The sequence below is a fragment of the Mastomys coucha genome, unplaced genomic scaffold (genome assembly GCF_008632895.1).
Source record: "Mastomys coucha isolate ucsf_1 unplaced genomic scaffold, UCSF_Mcou_1 pScaffold1, whole genome shotgun sequence".
Classification (NCBI taxonomy): domain Eukaryota; kingdom Metazoa; phylum Chordata; class Mammalia; order Rodentia; family Muridae; genus Mastomys; species Mastomys coucha.
In genome coordinates this window covers 45,468,944-45,495,029 of record NW_022196891.1, presented here as the reverse complement: position 1 = coordinate 45,495,029, position 26,086 = coordinate 45,468,944, and the positions used below count along the sequence as shown (strand labels likewise).

At 36.7% G+C, this 26,086-nt stretch overlaps 1 long non-coding RNA gene across 1 annotated transcript; it reads left to right on the top strand.

Moving 5' to 3' along the window:
- On the top strand, positions 1 to 25,869 carry LOC116070493. Its single transcript, XR_004110421.1, has 3 exons — positions 1 to 136; positions 10,328 to 10,403; positions 25,744 to 25,869. It is a non-coding gene; the product is annotated as an uncharacterized LOC116070493 (long non-coding RNA).
- Positions 25,870 to 26,086: the final 217 nt, after the last annotated feature.

Sequence of the window (26,086 nt, the reverse complement as noted above, 5' to 3'; positions counted from 1 at the left end):
AGTTAGGTTTAATACTGACCACAGACTTAGGATAAATGAACTTGCTAATAGAGTGAGAACAAGTAGGCAAAAGCATTTTCCTTCTTCTACATTCTTTGATCTGGGCTGCCACAAGAAGATTTGGCCCAGGTTTAGGGTAAGCATTCTTCAAATAATCTGATTAAGAAAATCCCTCAAGAAAGCATAGATATCCTTATGAAAGGGAAATAAATAGATAATTATAGATGGGGACTCAGTAGGAGTTTCTACGGTTCAGTGAGAGGGTTTGAGAGAGAAAAAATGAGGACACATGGCTAATATTACAGGACATTGAAGTATGGGAACCTAATATAATGAGAATTTTCTGAAATATATATGTGTATTTGGAAGTAATCATAATCAAATAACTAAATATAGGGGAAACTGAATCCCAGAGGGGCATCAGTCTGTACCTGATTCTGTGTTTATATAATTATAGTTTCAAGTTTAGTGATTTATGGAATTTCTGAGTTTGTGAATGAGTGAGTCACATATTCTTTTGAATTCTCTTGAACTGTATTCCTTCTGTTGGTTCATCATGTTAAGTTTTGATGTGATAGTATTTGTTTTATTTTTTTTTTGTATTTTAATATTGTGTTTTAGAAGAATGTTCTTTCCTAATCAGAGACAGAAAGTAAGTAGATCTAGATGGAAGCAACATTGGGCAGACATTTGGAGGAAGAGAGAGAGGGGAAACTGGAATCAGAATGTATTTTGTGAAAAAAATCCTGTTTTCATGGAAGGAAAAAATATGGAAGTTTCCATGGAAGGTAAAAAGAACAAAAATCCCTACAAGTAGTTTCCAGAAGCTTGGGTACCGATTGATTTCTGACAACTAACTTGAAAAGTAAAACTAGCCATCACAGATGTAAAGTACCTGGCAACACTTATCTTTGAAAGATTTCCTCTAAGTAGTGAACACAGTCTTTGAGAGGTCATGAGCAATTTGACCTTTGACTTTATTAGTGGATTAATAGATGGACTCCAATTGGATGACATGCTGAAGAAGTTTTGGTGATGGGACATACCTAGGGAAGTATTATCTTGGGTTACACTCTTGTGGAGTATACCTGTTCAAGCCCATCTATATCAATCTGCTGCTTGATTGTTTTGTGATGAACAGCTCTCCTTTCGTGCCTCTCTGCCATGATTTTCCCCCATATCACAGGCTTCAAAGCAATGAAGTCAGTTCACATGGACTGAACATATGAGCCGATATAAACCTTCCTTTTCAATCTGTTTTTGTCAGGTATACCACAGTGGCATAAACAAGTACAACAAACCTAAAATACTAACAGTCTACACAGGTAAAGATGAATAGCTTCAAGAATTAGTAGAATTTTTCTATATAATGTCCTGAAGAGTAATAAGATACTAATGGCTATTATTTGTAATCATTTTCAATATATGTTGTCTACAACATTTTTAAGTAAACACTGAAATGGGAGCTTATAGTCTCTTCACTATACCAAGTTTAGGAAATAAAGTGTGGGTTGAATTTCCAGGTCTTCACTGCACAGTAACAGTTTAATGTATATACTGACCTCTACTGCATATGCTCTGTGTGATTAATCTTCATGAAGCCCTATATGGCTTTTTTATACCTTATTACTATACATTATAAATCTCAAAAATACATGTAATAGAAGAATGACATGCACTAATGCATTCAAAACTGGGGAAAAATCAACAGTCACTATCCTTTGTAAACATTCTTTTGTCTACAAATATTTCCTAAATAGAAATTATGTCTTGACTTAGATTTATGTATATCAATCACTATATTTACTAATACTATAATTCACTACTTTTTAAAGTGAGAGGCTATTAAAATACTATGACTTTAATAAAATCTATTCTTAGAGTAAACATCCCTAAGTGTACTATACTTCAGAAGCTATGATTTGTGCTATCAAGAGCTTACATAGGATACTTTTTCTTCAGTGCAAATATATGGAAGACCATAATGTCTTGTAAGTGAGGCTTCCTTATATCACTAAGGCCTTTGCTCTTGGAAAGTATTATGGTAGTTCTTGTGACTTTGAGTTGTTTCTCATAAGTACATGTTTTTTCCTTTAAATAATTTGTTGTTGAGTCCTAAATTTTTGACCATCTTTTTATCTGGATAAGATTTCTGCCATGGTGACATTTTCCACCACAAGGAACTTGCCATAACAGAGTGGGAGTGGTTATTGATACTTGTGTCCTTGAACTTTCAGAATTATGAGTTAAATATCCCTTTGTGGGTTATAAAGTATTCTACTATAACCTTTTCATTGTAGTGTTCAGAAAACAGATTATTAAATGGACATAGCATGAAAAATAGAAGTTAAATTTTGTAGGTTTTTCACAAAAATTTTAACGGGAAGAAACTGATTTTGACATAAGCCAAGCAAGTTAAATATTCATATACCTTAGAAATAAAATAAACATCAATGAATAAAAATTTATACTCACAGGTTTCCAAAGATCAAACTCAGGAGAAAATAAGTGCACACACGTGCACATATGCATACAATCATCTCTCTGTAATAAAGCGGTAAGATGTAACAAAAACGTGAGAGAGCCAGTCTTTTAAAACTATACTAGAAGTGTTTGTGAAAGGGATAACTTGAATTAGTCAAAGGAGAATCAATTCATAAAATAAATATATTGGCTGAGAGAAGAAAAAAATGAGAGGTTACAGGGCATATGAACTGTATTTCTCCAATATCACAAATGACACATTTCACTTTCTTATATCTTTTAGAAAATTTTACCTCCAGAAACACTTAGCAAATTAGGAATGAAGTACCAGTGGAATGTTTCTATAAATATGATTACTAATACATTTATTTTATCTATTCACCGAAATGTAACTTATACCTTCATTTTTAACTATGAAATGAAGTCACTCATGGTTTGTTTATAAATATAAAGAAGCTATTATTTATTGTATCCATGCTGCTAAACTTGCATCTAGGAATCATTTTTACTGCATCATGAATATGGATTGTTTCATTCATAAATTATAAAAACAGAAAGTGAACTTTGTCCTTGTCATAGAGAGAGGCAATGCTTACACTTTTAGCAACACCTTTGCTTGAATGCATGTGGGAATATCAATGGTTGAAGTGTGGATAAATAAGCAATGCAATCAATTATTTGAAATTACATTTCAATGACCATAAAGACTTCTACCAGTATAGAAGATTTAACTTGCACAATGACTTTAAGTAATTTTATTTATATCAATGTCTTTGGGCATCAAATGACCTTTCTGTTATAATAGGTGATTATTTATTATATTCTAAAAGAGGTTAAATGAGTATTCCCCCTTCCTACCCTTAAAAAGTAGAAATCATGGACTGACTACATATGTTTTAAATATATAAGATTTAACAGCTGAAATTCTTTTAGTTTAACTTGATCTGTAAATCAAATGGTAAGGCTTTTTACAGTGCATACTTATATCATGTTGAAGTTAAGCACAAAGAAGCTGAAAAAGAGTGACAATGTATTCAAACAATAATGATTTTCTTAATTTAACTAAATCCATTTAACTTAGCTATTGTGGATAGTCTTTTCAGACTATATTATTAAACTGAACATATAACATGAAGCAATGTATACTCTGGAGCGATTTTTTAAAAATAAAAACTAAACAAGTATTGTCTCTTGTAGCTGTTAGAAAATTAAATAAAAATTATCTCTGTAGCTAATTCAAATGTCACAAAACTAGGAAAGTTATAAGTAGAAAATACTAAAAGTCCACCCAAAAATGCTATTAAATTTTCTATTTAATATAATGTGTATTTAGAGTAACAGTTGACATAAAATTTTACTTTTGGGCCAGGCGGTCGTTGTGCATGCCTTTAATCCCAGCACTTAGGAGGCAGTGGCAGGCGGATTTCTGAGTTCAAGGCCAGCCTGGTCTACAGAGTGAGTTCCAGGACAGCCATGGCTACACAGAGAAACCCTGTCTTGAAAAAACCAAAAAAAAAAAAAATGTTACTTTTGGGATTCTCTTGATCACATCGTACACTGAAGGTGGAGGGGCATCCTCATAGAAGCAGGGTAAGGGGGGATAGGCTAGGGGGGTTGCAGAGGGGAAACTGGAAAGGGGGATAACATTTGAAATGTAAACAAGTAAAACATCCAATTTACAAGAACATAGACTCTGTAAACTTTATTCCCTTGGTATTTAAAATGGCCTTCAAATTTAACTGTTTCTTATTGTAAAATCATTAAACCATAGCTTCCTACAATGATAGATGCAGATTCAACAAAATAAGTTTAATGAGGAATTCAGGCTGAAATTATTCTGTAATGTACAAGTATCTGCCCTCACTTAAATCCAGTTAAGAAAATTTTTTACAGCCTAAATCCTGATACAGTGAAGGTTGGGACAATATCCTGTCCTAGAGTCTGACAGAGTGTTAGTTAGACAAAATGTGTAGCTTGCACCTCTTTTTTTTTCCTTTATGGTTTGTGTTACTAATGATCATAGTGCAGGACTTCTCTTTCAGAGCAGGATTTAATCCTACTGTTGTGACAGAAAGGGCAATCCAGAGGTTGGAAGAAATGAATCAAAATAGAGCCAATCAGAAAGGAAAGAAGCTGTAGAAGAGGAAGGGAAGGAGAAAGTTTCTAAGGCTAAAGGGAGTATTGGTGTAATGTAGAAGTGAACAGCTCATCATTCAATATATTAAATTTCTCTTTTGCTTCTTGATATGTTTTCCCCTACTTTAATCCGGACTGAGTATTCCTTTGACATAAAGAAGATTGGAAACAAAAATTGGTATTAGATTGATAGGTAGTCATTATTTTAACAAACTGCAGCCAGGTAAGCAAATAATCATGTATCATTTTTTCCTCTATGAAAACATTCACATTGCAGCTTATGGAGACCTGACTTTAACAAAACTTAGTGTAAAGTAAAGAAGAATGCAAAGTAATGTGGGGCTACTAGTGAGCTGTTCTTTAAACACTCGAAAATCATTTTAAGCTCTACAATGTTATAAATAGTGTGCCCTCTGAACAATTTGTTGGTACATGAATATTTTAATGGCAAAAAGTTTCCTTATATAAATTAAGGTAGCTACAGCAAAAAATTAAATAGGATTTTGGTTATGAATTCAACCCACTAATGATAAAGCAACAAGAACAGCATAATGGGGGTTAGGATAACAAATGGAACTAAAGTTTACCCAAATTCTGGTTACTGGGTCAATGATACTGAAAATAATCATTCTTGGGAGCCATGTCAGCCATGTAAAATATGTTTTTCTTTATGTGTTAGAGATTTTGCACACAAAATTGTTCTACTTATTAATTCAAAAACCCAAGTATTTGACTATGTCCCTGATAATTCTGTTAAAATTCCTTTGAGTTACAACATGGCCTTGAGAAAATTCTTTGTTAAATCAAAGTAAATGACTTGGGAGGTTTAACAACCCAGTGTCATATCAGTTTCAATTAGATAATTAGCTGTCAAAAAGAGCCCCTAGAGAGAGAAACATAGGTTAAGCACATTTAATTGAATAGAAGAATGAATGGAGATGGAAAGGCTTTCAAATATCATAGGCATTTTCCTTTTGAAACACTAATGGGAAGAATGCAGGGGCTACAGAAGGACTTTGGTTCTACTAGCAAGCAGGTCAAAGTCAGCACAGAGAGGGAAAAATAGCCTACTTTCTTATTCTGCATAGATTGCCCCTGGGATAGATGGAATCTATTTATTTAATATCCTTATGTGACAGTGAAATATGATAAGCGGCTTGCTAGAAAAGAGAAATGAGCAGTCATATGTCAGTAGCAATAATATTACATTGAGAATAGTGCCCTTTGTAGTTGCTAAGGATAATTAGATTTCAAATACTTTTGAAAAAGTAAGGAAAAATAGTATACCTCAATATTCTTTGGGATTTTTCTCATCTGTTCCAGTAAACATAAAAGGGGAAGAATTTTATACCTTGCTTTATAAAACACTATAGCACTATAATTCCAATTTGGGCCTTTACTCTCTATTCTTCCTACCAAGTATGAGGTGAAAGTGCTGGGAATTATGTTTCAAACAAACTGAATGAGCTGTGAGAGATGAAAGGAAAAGAAACAAAAGAAGGAAGGAAGAGAGTGAGAGGAAGAAAGAAAGAACTGTAGAAAGAAAGAAAGCAAGAAAGAGAAAGAAAGAAGGAAAGAGAAATAGAGAGAGAGAAAAAGAAAGGACTCAAAGAATCAAAGTATGAAAAAAAAGAAAGGAACCTGGATAGCTGAGGGATATCTTAGTGGTATGTTAATCATGTCTTCCAATTTTCATTAAGTTATTTATTTACCTTATATCTCAATCTCAGATTCCACTCCCCCTTCTCCTCCCAGTCTCTCTCTCTCATATCCCTCCCCTGTCTACTCTTCCCCTTCTTCTCAGAAAAGAGGAGGCATCTGATGGATATCAACCAGCCTTGGCATTGTTAGATGGCACAGATCAAGTTGCAGCAGTACTAGGTGCATCTTCCTTTATTTACCCTAAACAAGGCAGCCCAGTTAGGGGAAAGGGAGAGAAAGGTACATAATGTAGTGAGAGACAGTCCTTTCTCCTACTTCAGAAGGAGTCACAGCTACACAACTGTTACATATGTGCAGAGGGCCTAGGTCTCTTTCATGCGTGGTTTCATGTTGACAGTTCAATTTCTATCAGCTCATATGCATCCAGGTTAGTTGATACTGTAGGCTCTCTTATGGTGTCCTTGACCCCTGTGGCTTCAACAGTTCCACAGGATTTCATAAGCTCCATATAATGCTTAGTTGTGGGTCTTTGCATCAGTTTTCATCAGCTGCTGAGTGAAGCCTCTCCAATGACAGTTATTCTAGGCTCCTGTCTGCAAGTATTTCAGCATGTCATTAATAGTGTCAAGAATAGGCTCTCTCCCATGGCATGGGCCTCATGATGGCCAGTCATTGATGCTCCTTTCCTCAAATGCTGTTCTATCTTTTACTCCTGCATCTTAACAGCTGTTATATCTTGTAGGTAGGACAAATTGTAATCTAAGGTTTTGTGGCTATGTTGGTGTTCCAATCCCTCCATTTGAAGTCTTGCTTGGTTACAGAGAAGATGGTCCCTTCAGGCTTCATATACTCCCATTGCTAGAACTCTTAGCTAGGGTCATCCTCATATATTTCTGGGATTTTCCATTTTCATAAATTTCTAGCTTATCACAAAGATGCCATCCCAATTTAGTTGCCTTTTCTCAGATTCCCCCCAACTCATCACTCCTGTTTCCATCTCCACACACCACACCCAAATGTCTCCCTTCATCCATTCTCAGTGTTTAATCTATTTCCCCCTCTCAAGGAGATTCGAGGACTCCCTGCCCCCACTACCCCCTTGTTACTCATATTCATCAGAGCCCATGTTTTGCAACATGAGTTTCTTATACTTTACCACTTTTAAGTTAGTACATACTATGTCTGTCTTTCTGAATTACCTCACTCATTATAATATTTATTTGTACAGCATTACAGACCAGATGCAGGAGAAAACAGAATGAGGCAGAGAATGAGATGGTGCCAGATGATTAGAACAGATTGCAAGTTATTTTGAGGCCAAGAAGAGCAGTTCAGTCAGAAGCCTAGAGAAGCCAGTCTAAATAAATCAGCTTGGAGAGGAGTTTGAGCCAGAACAGCTGAGTTGAACTAGCCAGCCATAGTTTAGAAAAAGGTAGAAAGGGTGAGTTTCTTCAGCAATAAAGCCACTGAGATGACAATTATATATCCAATAGAAGATACTTTTACATCTTTGACAAAATGTGATTGGAGAAGAAAGCTACCAATGTTGTAGAAAGTAGAGGATATTTGACAGAATTGTCATAGCAGATAGGAGACATATGACAGAATGATGCAGAGGGGAAAATTAGACTGAGATTATCTCCAGAGGAAGCATCCTTTCTTCAAGTTCAGGGGGATATCCACAAAGACTTGTCCAGAGCAAGAAATGTTGAAGGAGCTTCTGAGGCAATAAATCATCATATGTCACCCTAAATACAATTTTAATTATCTAGAGAGACTTTTTGTGTGGTAAAATTGGGAGACTGTTGGAAACCAAAAGCACTCTCTGGCTTGACCCGCTGCTAATCTCAGCTCTGTTGGAGCTACCCCGGAGCCAAGAGACTTGAGAACCAGGATCCTAGTTTAATACTAAGCTGTCCTTAGCTTTGAATTTCTCTCAAGGATTCTGCCTTGCTAGACAGCAATAGAAGTCAAGCACATTCCTTAGGACAGTCCACAATAGTTAGAAAAGGCTTCCCTCACTCAAGGACTTTAGCTAGGACGGAACCTCCCAGTGCTTGCCTCCAACAAGACACAGAGAATTAACAGGAAATACCAAAATACCTCAACAGGGAGGGCTCTACTGCTCTTCTGCCTGCTTCATACCTAGCTACCAGACTCTGCTGACCCTGAAGCGGCTGTCTCTTGCCTACATGACCTCAGTCTTGTGCCTCTTGCTATAACCCCAGCCCGCCTACGTGATCTTGTCATCTGCTGAGAATTCCCCTCACCCCCTCCTCATTTTCTTTTTCTGTAATGTATATATACTGGCCACTGGTCATTAATAAATGAGGCTTTGACAAACGATTTGCAAGGCCTTCCTCTCCTTTTTTTCCACTTATTCTATTCCAGGTCTAGTTCCCCTCGAAACCCAAGGAATAACTAGATCCCGCCAGTTGGGGATAGGAGACTCTATTTCAGACCTTTTAACACAAAGAATAAGAGTTTAGAGAATAGAAATGTTACTTGAAAAAGCCATTGCAGTATTTACTGCAATTGTGACCACTGGAGCAAAGCCCTCCCTACTTTTTATTGAAATCTTTATGTATTTACCCTCAAAATTAACTGTAAACTGAAATTAACTGTACAACAAGAAAAAATAGCTATGATAGTAAACAAAGCTTGGGAGACAAAAGACTGAGGAAGTAAGAATACAGGAAGCACTTGTAAACCTATGGTACCCAGTGAAGTTGAGGAACCTACATAACTATCTCTTAATGAAATTGAGGAAAGGTGACTAGACCCACTAACTTTTCCAGTTACTTGGAAACAAATGGCAGAGATGGGTGAAAATTTAAAAAATTAGCAAGTCTGGAGTCTTTTTAAAATATAAGGATTATCCCCCCAAACAGGAAATATTTAGCAGCAACTAAACTGGAAGCTGGTTCTCATGGATGACATGGTGGTAAGAAAGAAGTTGCAATTATGGAAAAATCATAATAGGGTAAAGGTGTTAAAATCATGAAAGACCAATTGCTTGGTGAAGGTCAACTTGCTGTGTAAGGCAGCAGATGTAATTTGATGACTCTGTTATTATACAATGTACTTTGGTAGCTTTAAGAGCTTGATATAAGATGGAGGAACAATGAAAAAGGGTCTATATTATTCACAAAGATTATGCAAAACTCCAGAGAGACTTTTACTGAATTCTTACATAGATTGACATCTGCTCTAAACAGGGCAATGTTATTACAGATGTGATACAGCTACTATGTGAAACATAGCTTTCCAAAATATAAGTGCAGAGTATAAAATAGTTCTTAGACCTTTCAAAGCTCTATCAACACTTGTGAATGAGTGGATGAGAATTTGTGCTGATAGTGACGCTAATGACTATGTAATTAGACAAGCAAGGACCAGTAATCTTAGATATCAAAATATATGTTGTCTGACTGCAGGAGAGGAGGTCATTTGAAAAGGGATGGCAGACAAGGTATTACTAGCACTTCTCTAGAAAACTTCAGCCTTCTGAGATGTGAATGTGGTAAGTATAGGCATTGGTCTGGTGAATGTAGACCAGCAAGAGATATGCAAGGTAATTCTGACTGATGGGAAACTCCCTATGAGAAAATCCTGTAAATATGGAAAGTCCATAAGGGGGTTAGCTAGTATCCTGGGACAAACAATTCAAGAGAAGCTGATCCTGTCATCAATCCAAGGAGCAAATAGACAAAACTAAATTAGGTATTGGATGAACTTTATTTTGAAATCTTATGTAATATGGTTTGATTGTTTCTGTGTTTAAATGGGTAGAAGCTCAGCTTACAGGCATGGCCCTGGGCATAGAATGGGAGTGCATAAGTGTCTTGTTTATGCATGAATTCATATAACCTCATGTTGATAAACAGAAAAATGGAATAGGATTATGTTGAAAGACAATGGATTTTTAGGAAAAAAAAACCCTGCTGAATTAGATTAATGTGTATAGTTTAAGATGTTTTAACATCAAAATGGAAGTTAGGGAATATGTTAAATTCAGGAAGAAGTTTTGTGTATATTTCCACAGGTGAGGAAGAAAGTCTGTGGATTCCATCAAAATTTATAAAGATCCAATCTGAATAACAGAAGCTTCTACATGAAAGGTATGACTCTGAGAGGTCAAGCCTACTCAATCACAGGACTGGCCTCCATCTTAAAAGAAAAGAGCCTGAGAATTTGATCTGCAGCTGAACCCAAGCTACACCCAAGTATCAGAAAGAACCCCATGGTTGCCCTTGGGCCATACCCCAGAGTTACTCCCTAGCTATTTCCTCACAATAGACTCCCAACTGACCAACTCTCTCTTCCTGCACTGCTCTTAAATAGTTTCTCTTTCCTGTGCTGTTCTTGTAAGATTTGGGCATCTCTGACTGATTCTGTCAAATCTTTTTCTGATTCATAATTTTGCTTTCTCCTCAATTACTTTCAAAGTCTTCTACTTCCTTCTATAAACTAAAGTTATCTTAATGGTATGTACTAAGGACATGTCTGTATTCCAGCTTGGGGGCTTAAAGGTATGTGGCATGTCTACATTCCAGTCAGGTTACACAGACCTAGGTCTTTGGATGTGATCTCTTGCCACAGCAACCTTGTTGCTGGATTAAAAAGATTCCTCTACACAAAGGTATACATTTCAAGATGATGTTGAGAGCAAATAAGAGCAAAGAAGCAGTCAATGAGAGGTCAGTGCTCTTTCCTCTTAGGATTTTTACCTGCCCAGTGCGCACATTGTTACTGTAAAGAGGCACAGAGTTTCCAAAGGAAAAGTTCATTGTATAATCATAAATTCCTGATCATATAATTAATATATGGTAGAACAAGCTAGAAACCAGGACCTTATTTAATAACTGGCAAAAGCTAGTATTCTTGAAGTTAAACTGAAACTTTAAGTCTTCATCCCCTAAGGGTATTTTCTGGAAAGGCAGTTGTATTCTCTTTTCTAACTCAATTTGAGTAATTTCTAGGAAATCTGAGTTGTCTCCATAGGTCTAGTTTTCACTGCAGTGTTTCCTTTCCCCAGGCAATTATCTATGTAATCCTATTTTCTCTCTAATAATTAATTTCCAGTTAGGACACCCATATGTTTATGCTTACATATCACATTTATCTGAATTTACCTTCAACCTGTTCTATGCCCCAGTGTAGGTTTTTTTCGGATGGGAAAACAGAAAAGGGGAGAACATTTGAAATGTAAATAAAGAAAATATCTAATAAAAAATAGAAAAAAAAGAATGTATATTGCTAGCATTGTAAAGATGTACAGACACTTTGGAACACATTGTACATCCTCAGAATATTAAATATAGTTTCATAATATAAAAAAAATGTTTTTCTTAGTCCATAGAAATCATTCACATTTGATGATAATATCAGCAATGTCAATTTATTTTTAAATGGCTTAAAAATATGTATGTTTTATGTTAAAAAAAAGTGAAAGATGAAGCAGGTTGGATGTCATTCAAGCATTTAGATATAGATAATTGATCTGTGCTACACATGAGCTGATTACACAACTAGAGTTTATCATACTGCTTTTCATGAGGTAAGAAAAGCTTCATACTAGTTTGCCTTCTTAGTCCATTGACCTCACTGTGTATTTTTGTTAGAACTAGTGGTTTGAAGCTATAATTACCTTAAAGGAAAAAAAAAGGTGGCTGAAGCCTACATTTTATTTAATTTGATCTAATAATAATCTTTTAAATAAAAATAATATTTGAATAGCTTTTACAACATAAATATTTGATCCTCATTTGTTGGCCGCCTGCGCCAACGTTAATAAAAGAAAGGGTTCTTCTGGTAATAGGAGTAAGAAATAGATAGGAAGAGATTGAAAGAGATAAGAAGAGATAGGCTAGCCATACTGTACCTTACCCATGTGGGAAAATAAACATTAGACGACACGAGCTCTGGTCACTCAGTCATCTTGAATTTAATGCATCCCCTTTGTTCCCCCAACAGGTAAAATACCTGGGGCAAAAACCCTTCCCCCCAAAATACGTCAGTGTAACAGTCTAATCAGTGACTTCCTTGTTACTCTGTGGGGGTGGAGCTTCTGAATGTAACCGGAACCAGGTTTCGCTCAACAGGCGGGCAGCCGCTGTGTTGGGGCCCAAGTGGTCGCTGTCCACTGTCCGGGCTTTGGAGAGGGAGTCCACATCTCACCCTCTCTCGCCAAAAAAAAAAAAAACAACAAATGCACGGTACAGGACAAGAGCTCGGCACACCTGTATGGGAATCATCATGGTGCGTTTAGCCTCTCTCTCTGGCTCCATCTCCTCAGGCAAAATTTGCACAGCGAGAGCCGGGCTTATGACACGTCATTATCACAGACAGCCACTGGGCATGTGCTTACGTGAGTTAACCTCACCACCAGAGAGAGCGCTACTTTCTGCACCACCCATCCATACCAAATGCCAAGTTGTGCCTAAAACACCTGCAAAGTCCGGAAGCTGCCACGATTCTCTGGACGCAGTCGAGAAACTTCTGACAGCCTGACGCCGCCGAAACGGGGCGGCTGGAGCCAAGAGCACATGCACGGGGCCCAAATAAGCGAATCTTATGTCTACATAAGATTTCACAGTTGCAAATCTTCTGCTAGAGCTCTGGAGTCGGTTGCCCAGGGAACAGGTCTCAAGATAATGTAAATAAGTCCTTTGAAGACTCTGGTAGTCGAAATAACCTTTGAAATGTTGGAATCTAGGTGGTATGCCAGTGACTTCGGGATGTCACCTGCTCTCAGAATATAAACATTGAAACGACAGGGAAATTTTGCTTTGGATGAGCCATAGTTTACTTTCTCCTGCTTTATCGGGAGTAAGCAGGATTCTAAATCAAATGGGAAAAACACGTTCAAAACTGGCAGGAAAAGCCTGTCAGCCTTAGAACAAACTGAACGAAAGAAAAAAGGAAGAAGAAAAACTTTCTGAGCTTTCCTGCTAGGACAGTAGCTGCTCTGAATCAAACTGGTGTACCAAACTCTCTGGGAGCCACCGCATCTCCTCCTCTCTTCGTGAAAAAATGAAGACTGAGCCTCTGACCCAAACCATGCCATGCATTGGTGGGTGGGTCTCTCTAATGTACAATAGCATGAGAATTAATGGATTTTGGATGTCAATGTCATTCTGTCGCAGATCGACTTTTAACATTGGCCTGCAGAAAATTCAAAATAAAGAGGACAACAGCATGTCTATAAAAGGATACTGTGTCTGTATCTACTTGGCAATTAAAAGTAAAAAGTTGATATTGAGTAAAAACCCTAAAGGAGCCCCTTTTCTTGGGCAAGGTGGGTGATACGCCATATTAAAAAATGATTTTTCAAGACAAGTGAGAGGCAATACGCCTTTAAACATGAGCAAAACAAAGTATGTTTAAAAGGAGGCGAAAAATGAAAATGAGTATAATTTAACATAATCAAAAAGGCAAAACATATCTCTAAATAAGCAAAAACTGGAGCAAAGACGCTCTCAGGGAGGAGTGCATATCCTCTTTCTTAGAAAAGTATGACTGTATTAGTCAATTCTATAAGGAACATAAAATATATAGAAAAAGAATATAGACAACAACCAAATAATAAATCAACTGAGTATAAGTAATCATAACTAAAGAGTCTGAGATGAAATAGTCACATGTGTATAAATTGACATCAATTTAGAGATCAAAATCATATATTAAAATTGACTAAATATAGGTAATAAAAAACTCAGATAAGTAAGTATCTAAATTAATAAAAGGATAGAACATGTGACATAGCATTGGTCAAAATGGCCCAGCAGGCCAGAGCAGTGACTGCTCTCTCGAGAGTCTTGAGTTTGGATCTCAGCAACCACAACCACTCACAGTGATATCTGACAATGACTATAATCTCAGTGGATTACACTGAAGTAAGGAAAATAAGTGAAACCTTTTGATATTAATTTTAGCAGATAAACACGATAGCTTATGGCCATCTGTACAATCACAGTGTATTCATACACATCTATTAGTATATAGTAACAACCGATTTAATGTTTGAAGAAAATGATGTCTCTAGGTTGTTAAGACATTTCTTAAAAATACTTTCAAAACTTTATCATAAAAATTTTATTAATATTAAAACAGCTTGGTAATAGGATATAAAAACTTTATATACAATATGAGAAAAGATGAATTTATATCAATGTCCTTTTTTGTCAAAGAATTGTTGTGAGCAAAAACTAAAGATTTGGTTATAATTGACAAGTGACAGAAGCTTCTTCTAATTACTGTAAAAGGCTGTTAGTCTCACCAGTTAATTCTTAACAGAGGCTTAAATCTGGTGGTGAGATTAAGATGAGTCTAAAGTAACTTAAATTAAGCAACTCATCTTGTCTTTTTAGATACAACTCTCTTGATGTAGCTGAGGCTTTAATAGTTAACTTCAAGGTTACCAGGACAATGAAGGAAAAACAACCTCTTAAATACACAATAACTCTAAAGAAATAGGTAAGTCAAATTGTAATGTTTCTATAAGCCTTATGACCTCATCTACTCTACATAAATTTCAAATTAACAATTACTTAGGCCCACATCTGAATGGATCTGTGAAAATGTTGATATTGTCTCAAAAACCATTTCCCTGAGGTAAGGGAGAGGCATAACAAGGAAGACTTCTCTAGCCCTGGTTGTAAAACAAAAGGAATGTCTCTAAGGCTTCACTGAAGCATCTGTGTGTTTATGTATTAACTCAAAAGTGAACTATCACTGAGCATACCACCTGAATAATATCTAAAGCTTACACCTCTTGTAGTGAGGTCAGACTCTAAGGGTGATTTTGTTCTTTATCTCTGTTTCTATTTCTAGCTGACTTAAAACTTAAAACATAATTAGTAACCTTGGTGTTGTAAAAGTACTGTTTCTAAAGAAAAACTCTTATTCTCAAGCAGGACTCAGTAAGAATAACCCTGACTCTATTTGAGTGTCTCTGAACTGTAGTTAACAAATCTGATGTCAAGCCCATACATAATTTGAAATAAGCTATAGAATAAAACTTAGTTACCACAGATGTATGGCTTGTATCTGAACTCTAACTGGAGTCAGGTGGGATACTTACCTATTCATAATGGAGGTAGAGGCAGGCAGATTCACGAGCCACAGGACAGCCTGGTTTACACAGAGAGACCCTGTTTTAAAGCAGATGGCAACATGCCAGAGTGAAGTCAACCCATTTTTGGGCTAGAGTCACGTCACTGATGATAACTATTTGGGCTCTCAGTGAAGGAAAAACAAGTTATTTTGTTTACAAATGCCCAAATAAAATGAGGACATGTGTTATAGTACCAGCTCAAATCTAGTCTTTAAAAATAGGAGTAACAAAGAAAATGAAGTCTAAAAACTTGTTTAACAATAAATAAAAGAATATATATCTTTAAAACTAGCTAGAAGCCAAATGAGGTCTATTGAAATGGGAATAAAAGAATTTAGAAATTAAGCTTTAGTTTTATAATTTTGAATCGAATACTAAAAATTTTATGTCAAAGAAATCTGTTTGGCCCTAATAAATTAAGCTCTGGAAAAGTAGTCACGTAATTGAAACCCTGTGTATCTACTAGACCTGACTAGATCGGCTGAGAATCGCCAGCTTGTAATTTATTGTACAACCACTAGACAGCGTGTGCGGGCAAACATGGAATCTGTGAGCATGCGCACTGCCATGGTCTCTAAGTCTCTTGGGAAGTGTAGTTTCGTGTAGAGCCTTGCTCTCTGGGAACTCACCTCCCCACTCAGGGAGAGCCCGGCTAGGGCTGAGGGACCCTCCCAGGGGCCGAAGAGTGATGAGCACTCAGCCAAAGAGTTTCCTCCTTCGCCTGCTCCAGCCCCGCTAGCTCTGGCCTTGCTCGATAGGGGGAGAGAAGCACACTCTAGTGCGGAGTCTGTAGCGCTCGTGCGCAGACTCAGCCAGACTAGAAAAGGATCTTGCTCTGTGTACACGCGCTCGTAACCTTCCCCTGCTGAGCTCTGCTCCCCCAGCCACAGCCCAGCGTGGCTGCCTGCTCACTCTGTTACACGCATGGGCAGGCCAGTGGCCCTTGGTGGGACCACCAAGCCGTGGGGCGAAGCCGCTGAGCACACAGTCCTCGCCCCACCCAAGGCCAGCCCCTGTATCCAAGACCAGCGGAGAGGGGGAGGGGAGCGCACTCTTGCGTGCAGAATCTCTAGACCCTCCTCCGACTACACGTGCAGTCCACAGCCCATGTGAGCCAAAGACGTCCAGGGCGGAGGAAGGAAGTTTTTACTGCCTCACTCACCTGCCCGCTGTGACCATTCTAATTTGTTCGAGTCTCAGAACCGAGCAGCTAGCAACAGATAAGGAAAAATTTACTCTCCACGCTCTGCTGAGAGGGCGGAGCCTCCGCGGCCATGTCGGCCATGTGAACAGAGGGTCAAAATGAAAACGCAAGACGAGACAATCTGCATTCATCCGACAAACACACACATTGAAACACGTAAATAAGACAATAGTTCTTCCTGAGCCTATGTACAGCTCGTTTCTGTCTCCAAGGTTTCCCCGTAGTTATGTCTCTATCTGTGCCCGCTTGGGCTCAGATAAACCTGCGGACCCTGCCATACTTTGGCACCCTGGCCAGCCAAAACCCAGCACATAGCTGTCTATCCCGGCGTAGCCATTTACCATATATGATAAGTGGGTACGTTCCTATCTGTTCCCGCTTGGGCTCTGATAAACTCGGCGGACCCGCCGATAACCCCTGCACTCCAGCCGAAAACCCAGCACATCGGCTGTTTACCCCAGCAGGAATATGCTGTCCATATCTTAAGAGAGTTCAGTATAAATATACTCCAAACCAGCCCCACGTTGAGGAGCCATCTATTGGCCGCCTGCGCCAACATTAATTAAAGAAAGGGTTCTTCTGGTAATAGGAGTAAGAAATAGATAGGAAGAGATTGAAAGAGATAAGAAGAGATAGGCTAGCCATACTGTACCTTACCCACGTGGGAAAATAAATATTAGACAACACAAGCTCTGGTCACTCAGTCATCTTGAATTTAATGCATCCCCTTTGTTCTCCCAACAGGTAAAATACCTGGGGCAAAAACCCTTCCCCCCAAAATACGTCAGTGTAAGAGTCCAATCAGTGACTTCCTTGTTACTCTGTGGGGGTGGAGCTTCTGAATGTAACCGGAACCAGGTTTCGCTCAACAGGCGGGCAGCCGCTGTGTTGGGGCCCAAGTGGTCGCTGTCCACTGTCCGGTCTTTGAGGAGGGAGTCCACACTCATTGCTACTTCTGCCCCGTCTTGATTTTCTGTGACAAAGTCTTCTTATGTACTTAATCTTTTCTAGCCTTAGCTTCCATAGCTCTGAAATGATAGATGAGGCCTACTTAGGCTCCATAGAGTTCTTTTCTTTTCAATGCACTCCTCACTTTTAAAGTGATTTTAATTTATATTTTCCTAAGTTTGTTTTTAAACCATCATACAAACATGTTCTTAAAATTGGTTATATATTTTTATGCTTCAAAGCAAAATCCCCACTATTTAAAATGGATTAAGCACTTTTTAAAACCATCATGTGTGTGTATATATGTGTGTGTGTATGTGTATTTACTGATAGTTAAAATATGATGCTTTTCTATGATCTCTCGTTTTTCTGAATAAAGAAATGGAGTGTGTAACAAGTATTAATAAACTTGAGCTGTGCTACCCCAACTATGCTGGCCTGATCTACTTCCCAGCTGCATGGCCCAGTACCAGTTATCTTGCTCCCATGCTGACCTCCTTCTTCATTTGTTTCCCAGTGGCAAATTTCCACATCTCACCTGAGACTTTTTTCTTGACTTTCTTGTGCAGAAAGTATCACCTTTTCATTTTCTGCTCATAAGTCAATAGATGCTTCATATTAATGACAGTACCAAAGTCCAGACTAAAACCAAATTTCCTGATATAGAATTCAGCATTCAAATACCCAGTACGTAAAACCATCTATCAACCTTTAGTCTAATAAAAGGCTCTTTCTTTTACATTAATAAATTATATATAGTAGGGACAATTATGAAAACTATCAGATAAAATTACACCCACCATGTCCAGTCTATTTGTATTTGACAGCCCTAGATAAGTACCTTGCTATCTCTTGTATTTTGGTGAGTTCTAAGTTCTGTACTTAAATTACAACTTGCCTTTATCGACCTGTAAATACCTTCTTAGATCTTAAAATGTGCTTTTAAATCCTAAACAATTTAAGCTTCATTGTGAGACTATAACTGACTATCTAGTCCTCAACACATCAGAGAACTGAAAAGGATAAATGTTATGTGAGTGAACAGGAATGGTAGAGCATGCACATTCTAAAACTACAGAAATGGCAGAAACAACTAGTTGGCTGGACAGTCAGCTAAGCTTTCTCTGCAGCCTTGGGACATCCATCTTTGGCTTTCTGGCCAAGATTATGACATTCTTCTCCAGGAATCAGGAATTACGAAGGATTTGTGTATCTTGTCCTTGCAAAGTCCAGCAGTTGATTTCTTCCCATCTCCTGCTTCTCACAACTTAGACAGCATACTGTCTGTATTTGAGGCAACAGCTATTTCTTACCCAGTAGCTAGATAGCCACATTTGAAGCAAACTCCATAAAGAGGTTCTTTGATACTCATCATCTTCTTTGAAGTAGAATGGGAGTGATACCTGGAGCTGAGTTATCTCACAGAAAAAAAAAAAGCCTTTTATTAATAAAACATCTTAACTGATTCTCTAGACGTCTGAGGTTTTTGAAGACTAACAATCTATCATCTACTATCTATCTATCCATCTATCTATCTATCTATCTATCTATCTATCTATCTATCTATCTATCCATCTATCTATCTATCTATCTATCCTATCTATCTATCGATCTATGTATCTATCTATCATATATCTGAATAAGCAAATGTTGCTTATTCTAGCTATTAACTATTTGTCCAACTTTGAAAATGCCTACAGGAGGCTAAATAAATTTTACTTCTGTAATTAACTAAACTAGTACTCAACATGACAACAAGTCTGATTGACTATTAATGTGAATTTCTTAGTTACCCTAAACAGTTTGTAATAGTAGCTTATAAAAGGACTAAAGCTTCACATTGCATTTTAATTGAGTTGTATAGGTACAATAATCAGCAATAGTTGAGCATATATGCAATATATTATAGCAAAAATAACTATATTTTATCAACGTGTAGAATTTCATATCAAACGTAAAATACATGGCTTGTTAATACTCAGATTTAATCTAACATTAGATTCAGTAATCTAACTTTTTAATCCTATCATTACTATATTCCTCTTTTTTCTTTTCATCCCTTCTCCCCTCTCAGAGGAAGCCTTAATCAAGTATTACATATAGGATTTTAGCCTGGATAATTAACTCTGATATTGTGAATCAGTTTATACTTTTTGAGACCTGAAGGTCAAGGTTTTTGTAATGTATCTGAACCATAAAAGTGAATGTCTTTTTTCATTTTTATATGCTCCATGCCTTTGCAAATCTCCTTGGTAAAGTCTCAGATTTTATGAAGAATAAATGTCAAAAATATCAGTTGACTTGAAATAAGTTATTGAACTAGAAGTCTAGGGGAATACACAGTGGCACTTGGTCAAAGCTCTAACACAGACTGTGGCCACCAATTTTCCTTTTGTTTATTCAGAACAGCAGAATCTGTTTCACTTGAGTACAGGTTAGATTTTTTAAATAAAAATATTCACTCATTTTTTCATATTAACTGCAATTTTTCCCCTGAGGTTACAATAGCAAACTATAATATGGCCAGTGATGAAAAAATAGAATATAGTAAATGCTATGTAAGTGGTAGTTATGATTTTCTATTATTTTAAGGTCTTGGTTATCAAATATAGTTGAATTGAAGCACTCAATTCAATAATAAGAATGACTGCTCAGAAAAACAAAACAAAACAACAACAAAAATAAAAACCACCAACCTATGACTAGTAGATAATTATTCCTGATTAGAGATTTTCTTGAGTGCATACCTCACTCAAGGTTATATGTATATACATGTACACAGGGTCATATGCAAAATATCTGACTCAAACTAAAGGCATTTATTTTTAAATTATAAAGATAAGACAGGAATTTTTCATTTCTCTCCCCATCCCCACTTTTTCCACTCTACTTCCTTGGTCTTCACTCCCTCTACCCCTCTCGCTTTTCTCTTCTATTATTCTCTCTTTTCCTCTTCTCTCCTCTTTTTATTCTGTTTTTTTTCTTTTTAAGTAAACATTTGAAAATTCCCGACTGTTATTTTCTATGCAGTTAATGATAGTTGTAGCTTGGAAGAAAATGGTAGTAGAGAAAGTAAAGATATTTATGGATAACTAAGAGAAACAGGATCCAGCTCCTTAATTTCACAGACTGGATATGGTTCATAGGGCTGACCACACAGTAATAGAGACAAATCCATTCTGTAGCCTATTTCCTTGAAGATCTGCCTCTGCCTTGCAATAATGGAAAGAAAAGCAGCAATAATGTCAGGGAAACTTTGACTCTAGCAAGAATTTCTAAAGACAGTTTTCTAGATATTAGATATTTTAATGTATTAACATTTGGCTGGTCTATTTATGAAAAAATCACTGATACATAATATTAAACACTTGATCAGACTTATTTTCTTTAAACATAATTATTTATAATTTATTTATGCAGATATTCATATATATAATATATAATATTTGTTATATATCATATATAAAATATATGTGTAAATGTGTATATGTGTATATTTGTGGGATATACATACCTATATATGTATATATATCCATATACATTTGTCTTGCAAATACATATATATATATATATATATATATATATATATATATATATATATATACATGAAATTGGGAAGGAAATGTGTTAGGAAATCTATAGGGAATTAGATAAAGAATATATGTTTTGATATAACCACAACTTATTATATACATGTATAAAATTCTCAAATAATCGATAAAATTCTTGAAGACTTACTATAATAAAAAATTATCCATTTGGTAAATTTATATTGGCATAGTAGTATAGCCAGATGATAAAATGTTCCTTATATGCAATGTGTCAGGTCTAAGCAGGACAGCAATCCAGAAGTCTAATTTCCTAAAAAGTTTTGCCATAGACATGCATTCATATTCAAATACTTTGAAATAAATATATTAAGATATGTTAGCATTGATAAAATTAACTTTAAAGCTTTTCCCTTATCGTGTTCAACAGCATAACTTACAGAACGCTTGAGTGAAAACTTGATTACTGATTTTGTATGATAAGGTAGAATTGCTGGCTTCTTCAATCATGGTCTTACCTTTATTCAGAGTCCAAATTTTAATAAAAATTCCTCTTTGGGATTTCTCATTCATGTATAATCAAATATTCTTATGTCAACAAACAAACACGAAAAGCAAGTTTAATGTAACAATTCTTGAGGGATCTGACAAATTAACTAGAAATTCACTGAATAAATGAATTAGAAATTTATTGAATTTAATATAATGAATCTTGTCTTGCTTTTCATTATGAGTCTAATTTCAATTTAAGAGAATACGTCTAAATATAATATATAAACTTCAAGAGATTTTTTAGGAATGTTAAAGTGTAGAAGCAAGACTTAGATATGATTACAGACCAGTTAAAGAAAGTAAGCTCCAGCTTTTTAATTTCTGTGTAACTAGTCCTGTTAGCTTTGAATTGAAAGAAATAACCTCCTACCATTTTGGTGAATCTGGAGTGAGAGAAAAACCAAAGAAAATTCATAAATATATTAATTTTACATCAAAATAATACAAAATACAATTAATAGGTAATACAAATGTTATGATGTCTACCAAAATAATACAGTTTAATTAGGTAATAGAAAAACAACAGTATAGGGACATCTAGGGATGTAGTTTATGATAAGACAAAATATATGATACTTATGGATGTAAACTGTTCACACTGAAAAGTAGCATCACTTATTCAAATAATTTATAATCCCCTTAAATTAGATAGTTAACTTGCAGCAACAACTCTGATGTTCAAAATTCAAACAGCTGTTGACAAAGAATCTAGTTACAGAACAGAGACTGAGGTAAGATTCTATTTTTTAAATAAAATACTGAAATATCCTTGAACTAAGAAAGTTCAGTGATTGACAACTGGTAACCTTTAAAAAGATATGGTTATGTCAGAATTTATTTTTCAATTGATTTAACTTTTGCAGAAGAAAGCTCCCTATGTGTAGAGGTTGGCAATCATAAGTAACACCCTGCAATGTGGATGAGGGAATCCATGGCTTTGCTTTCTGAAATTAATATGAAGCCCCATCTCTCCCTGAAGATATTGACAGCTGAAAAGCCACTAGACATCCACCTTCAAGACAATTCACCTCCTCATGTTAAAACCGTGTTCCTTCTCTGTTTAACATCTAGTATGTCTGTATAAAAGTTATGTTCATTTTGTAATTTGACATTTGTAGTTTGTTTGAGCCATGACATTCCATTTGATCAGATAATTCTGTAGTGAACACAAGTGTGTATGTGTTTGGGGTGGGTGTGTGTGGAGTAGGTGTGTTTTTGTGTGTTTAGTTATCAGATTGTTATCAGAGATTATATGCCTATGATTTTAATTTTCTAATTGAACCTTTTTACTGTATGTTTACTATAATTTTTGGTGTATTCACTGCATATGCACTCATTTTATTACTTTTAACAATTGTCATTATGTGCATCCAATATATTTTCTTTATTTATGAATTATCCAATTGATGGAAAATAAAAATATTTCAAATTTTTTATTATTACTAACCATGTTTCAATCAATATTCATGCTGTTAAGCTTGGCATAATAATAGGCATTTTGATGTGTCATGAACAACTTCATATTGCTACTCATTAAACACATAACAATCATTTTACAGTATTTTAACAAGTTATTCATTCCTTCCTCAACATGTGGCTTCCTTAAGTATATATCTGAAAAATAAAGTGCTATTTTAAAGTCTGTGCAAGATTTAAAGAAACATACATATACCACAAATATTATGAATAAGATATAATCTAGTTTTTAAAAATTAAATCTTTTGAGAATTTAAAAATAATAAATGGTCTGAGGAGGCTATATGTATTAGTCAGGGTTCTCTAGAGTCACAGAACTTATGGTAGTCTCTATGTAGTAAAGGAATTTATTGATGACTTACAGTCTGTAGTCCAACTTCAAACAATCAACTCCCAACAATGGTCAGCAGCAGCTGTGAATGGAAGTCTGAGGATCCAGCAGTTGCTCAGTCCCACAAGGCAAGCAGGTGAAGCAGAGTGAGCCTTCCTTCTTCCAATGTCTTTATATAGGTCTCCAGCAAAAGGTGTGGTCCAGATTAAAGGTGTGTGCCACCATACCTTTAATCCCAGATGACCTTGCTTGAATTTATAGATCTTTCAATCTTAATCTTCTAGGATTCATAGCCACTATGCTACCACACCTTTAATCCCAGTTGATCTTGAACTCATAGATCTTCCTATCTTAATCTTCTGAGATTCATAGCCACTGTATCTCAAGATCTCCATGCCAAGATTCAGGTCGAAAACTTGTATCCCTCAGCCTCCAGATTAGGGCTACAGGTGAGCCTTCTAATTCTGGATTATAGTTCATTTCAGATATAGTCAAGTTGACAACCAGGAATACCCACTACACTATATTTATTAATATAATTAAATATTTCTTATTTAATTATATGTTTGTGCACATATATATATATATATATATGCATACATACATATATATATATATGCATATATATATATATATGTGCACAAACATATAATTAAATAAGAAATTGCCATGAGTTTAAGAGGGAACTAGGGACCCATTTTTCCTACTGGGCTGCTTTGTCTAGCCTCAGTAGATGTGTCTAGTCTTCCTGCAACTTAATATTCCAAAGCTGATTGATATCCATGGGTGGCCTCCCCATTTTGGAAGACAAAAGGAGGAGGAGTGAATGGAGAAGTTGGCTGGAAGGAGAGGAGGGAGAGGAAACTACCATTAAAATGTCAATTAATTAGCTAACTAATTAATTAAAAGAAAAAACATCATGGATGAAGTAACTGGACCAAGAAAGACAAATACAGTGTGTATTCATTTAAAATGGATATGATCCATTAAGTAAATGATAATCGAGCCATAATCCTCAGAAACAGAGAGATGTTAGGTAAAGAAGAAGGCTATAGAGAGGATGCCTGAAAGGGGGAGTCAGATAGAATCAGAGGGTTGGCTTGAGGTGTAGGGTGGGGGGCAGAGGTAGAAGAATCAGAGTGAAGATAGAGAGTGTGGAGAGAGACAGCTGGAATTGACAAGCATATGGGCCACTGCTTTCTACTGTACTGTGGAAACATAGTATAGTAGAAATTTTCTAGAACTTATAACGGTGAGCCTAGTCAGGACTCCTAGTGGTAAGTCTGAACTAGCCATCTTTTATAATCAGTTAAAGCTTCCAATGATGAGACTAGTTTACATTAAATTGAGTTGTGGGTTGAGGAAGACCTATAGAGTCAACAACCCAGGCTGATATAACAGGACAGAAGGGCCCCCTCTGAAAGCAGACAGAAAGGCCCCATTGTGGACATCTCCCACTCAGCTCATTGAATGTAGAGAGCTATAACTACTGTAGGCTTGGATCCATCACCTCTACATTCTAGTTTCTTTAGAGTGAGAAGGTACTCCAAAGGCTACTGAGAGAGAGAGAAACCTGGTCACCACCCCAGTCACAAACCCTCTACCTACAATCTGTTTTGTCTGCTGTGCTGAACACCTGGTAGTAGTCACCAATGTTTGATTTTACATGAGGCCCACCCCAGGAGAGGAAGCTTGTCTTAGGGTGTAAAGAGACACCATGCATGACCAAGGTAGTTCTTGTAAAGGTCGACAATGAATTAGGCTGGCTTAGAGGTTCAGATATACAGACTATTATCACCTAAGTGGGAGTATGGCAGTATCCAGATGTGGTGCTGCAGGAGGTGAAAGTTCTACATCTTGTTCTGAAGGTACACAGGAAAAGACTGGTATCCTCAAGCAGCTAGAAGGAGGGTCCTAAAGCCCAACCCCACAGTTACATATTTCCTCCAACAAGACTCTACCTACTCTCCATACCTCCAAAGAATGCCACTCACTGCACCAAGAATATTCAAACCACCACTAAGCCCATGCCCTACATTGCCTGGAGGGCCAGGAAATGGATAGCCCAGAGACCTAGGGTACAAATAAAGACAAGTGGGGAAAAAAAATCTATGCAATGATGCTTAATGATATTCTGTTATATTCATACACTAATGCCTTGTTCAGCTATCACTAGCAGGCTTCCTCCTACAGCAGATGGGAACAGGTTCAGAGACTCACATCCACAAACTAAGTAGAGAGACACTCTAAATTGAATGTCATGATCATATGTCCCTCCCCTCAGAGATCAAGAAACCTCAAGGAAGATAGGAGGAAAACACAAAGATTCCAGGAAGTGGCATACCTGGAGCCTGGCAGGACCTGCACCATGCTGTCTGTGTCATTTGTTATTGTTGGATCCTCCCACGCCCCTCCCAGCTCAGCCTGGAGGCTGACAGCCTGCTCCTTGAGGGGCCACCTGTGGGGCTAAACAAAGGCCCGCTACAAACTGAAGGTTTGCCTTTGACAGAGGAGTCAGGCTGAGTCACAAACAAGCCTGCCTGCCTAAGAACTTGCTGACTTGGGAACACTAACATGCCTGCCTGCCTGCCTGAGAACTTTGAGTTTCCAAAGACTTGGCATCTCAA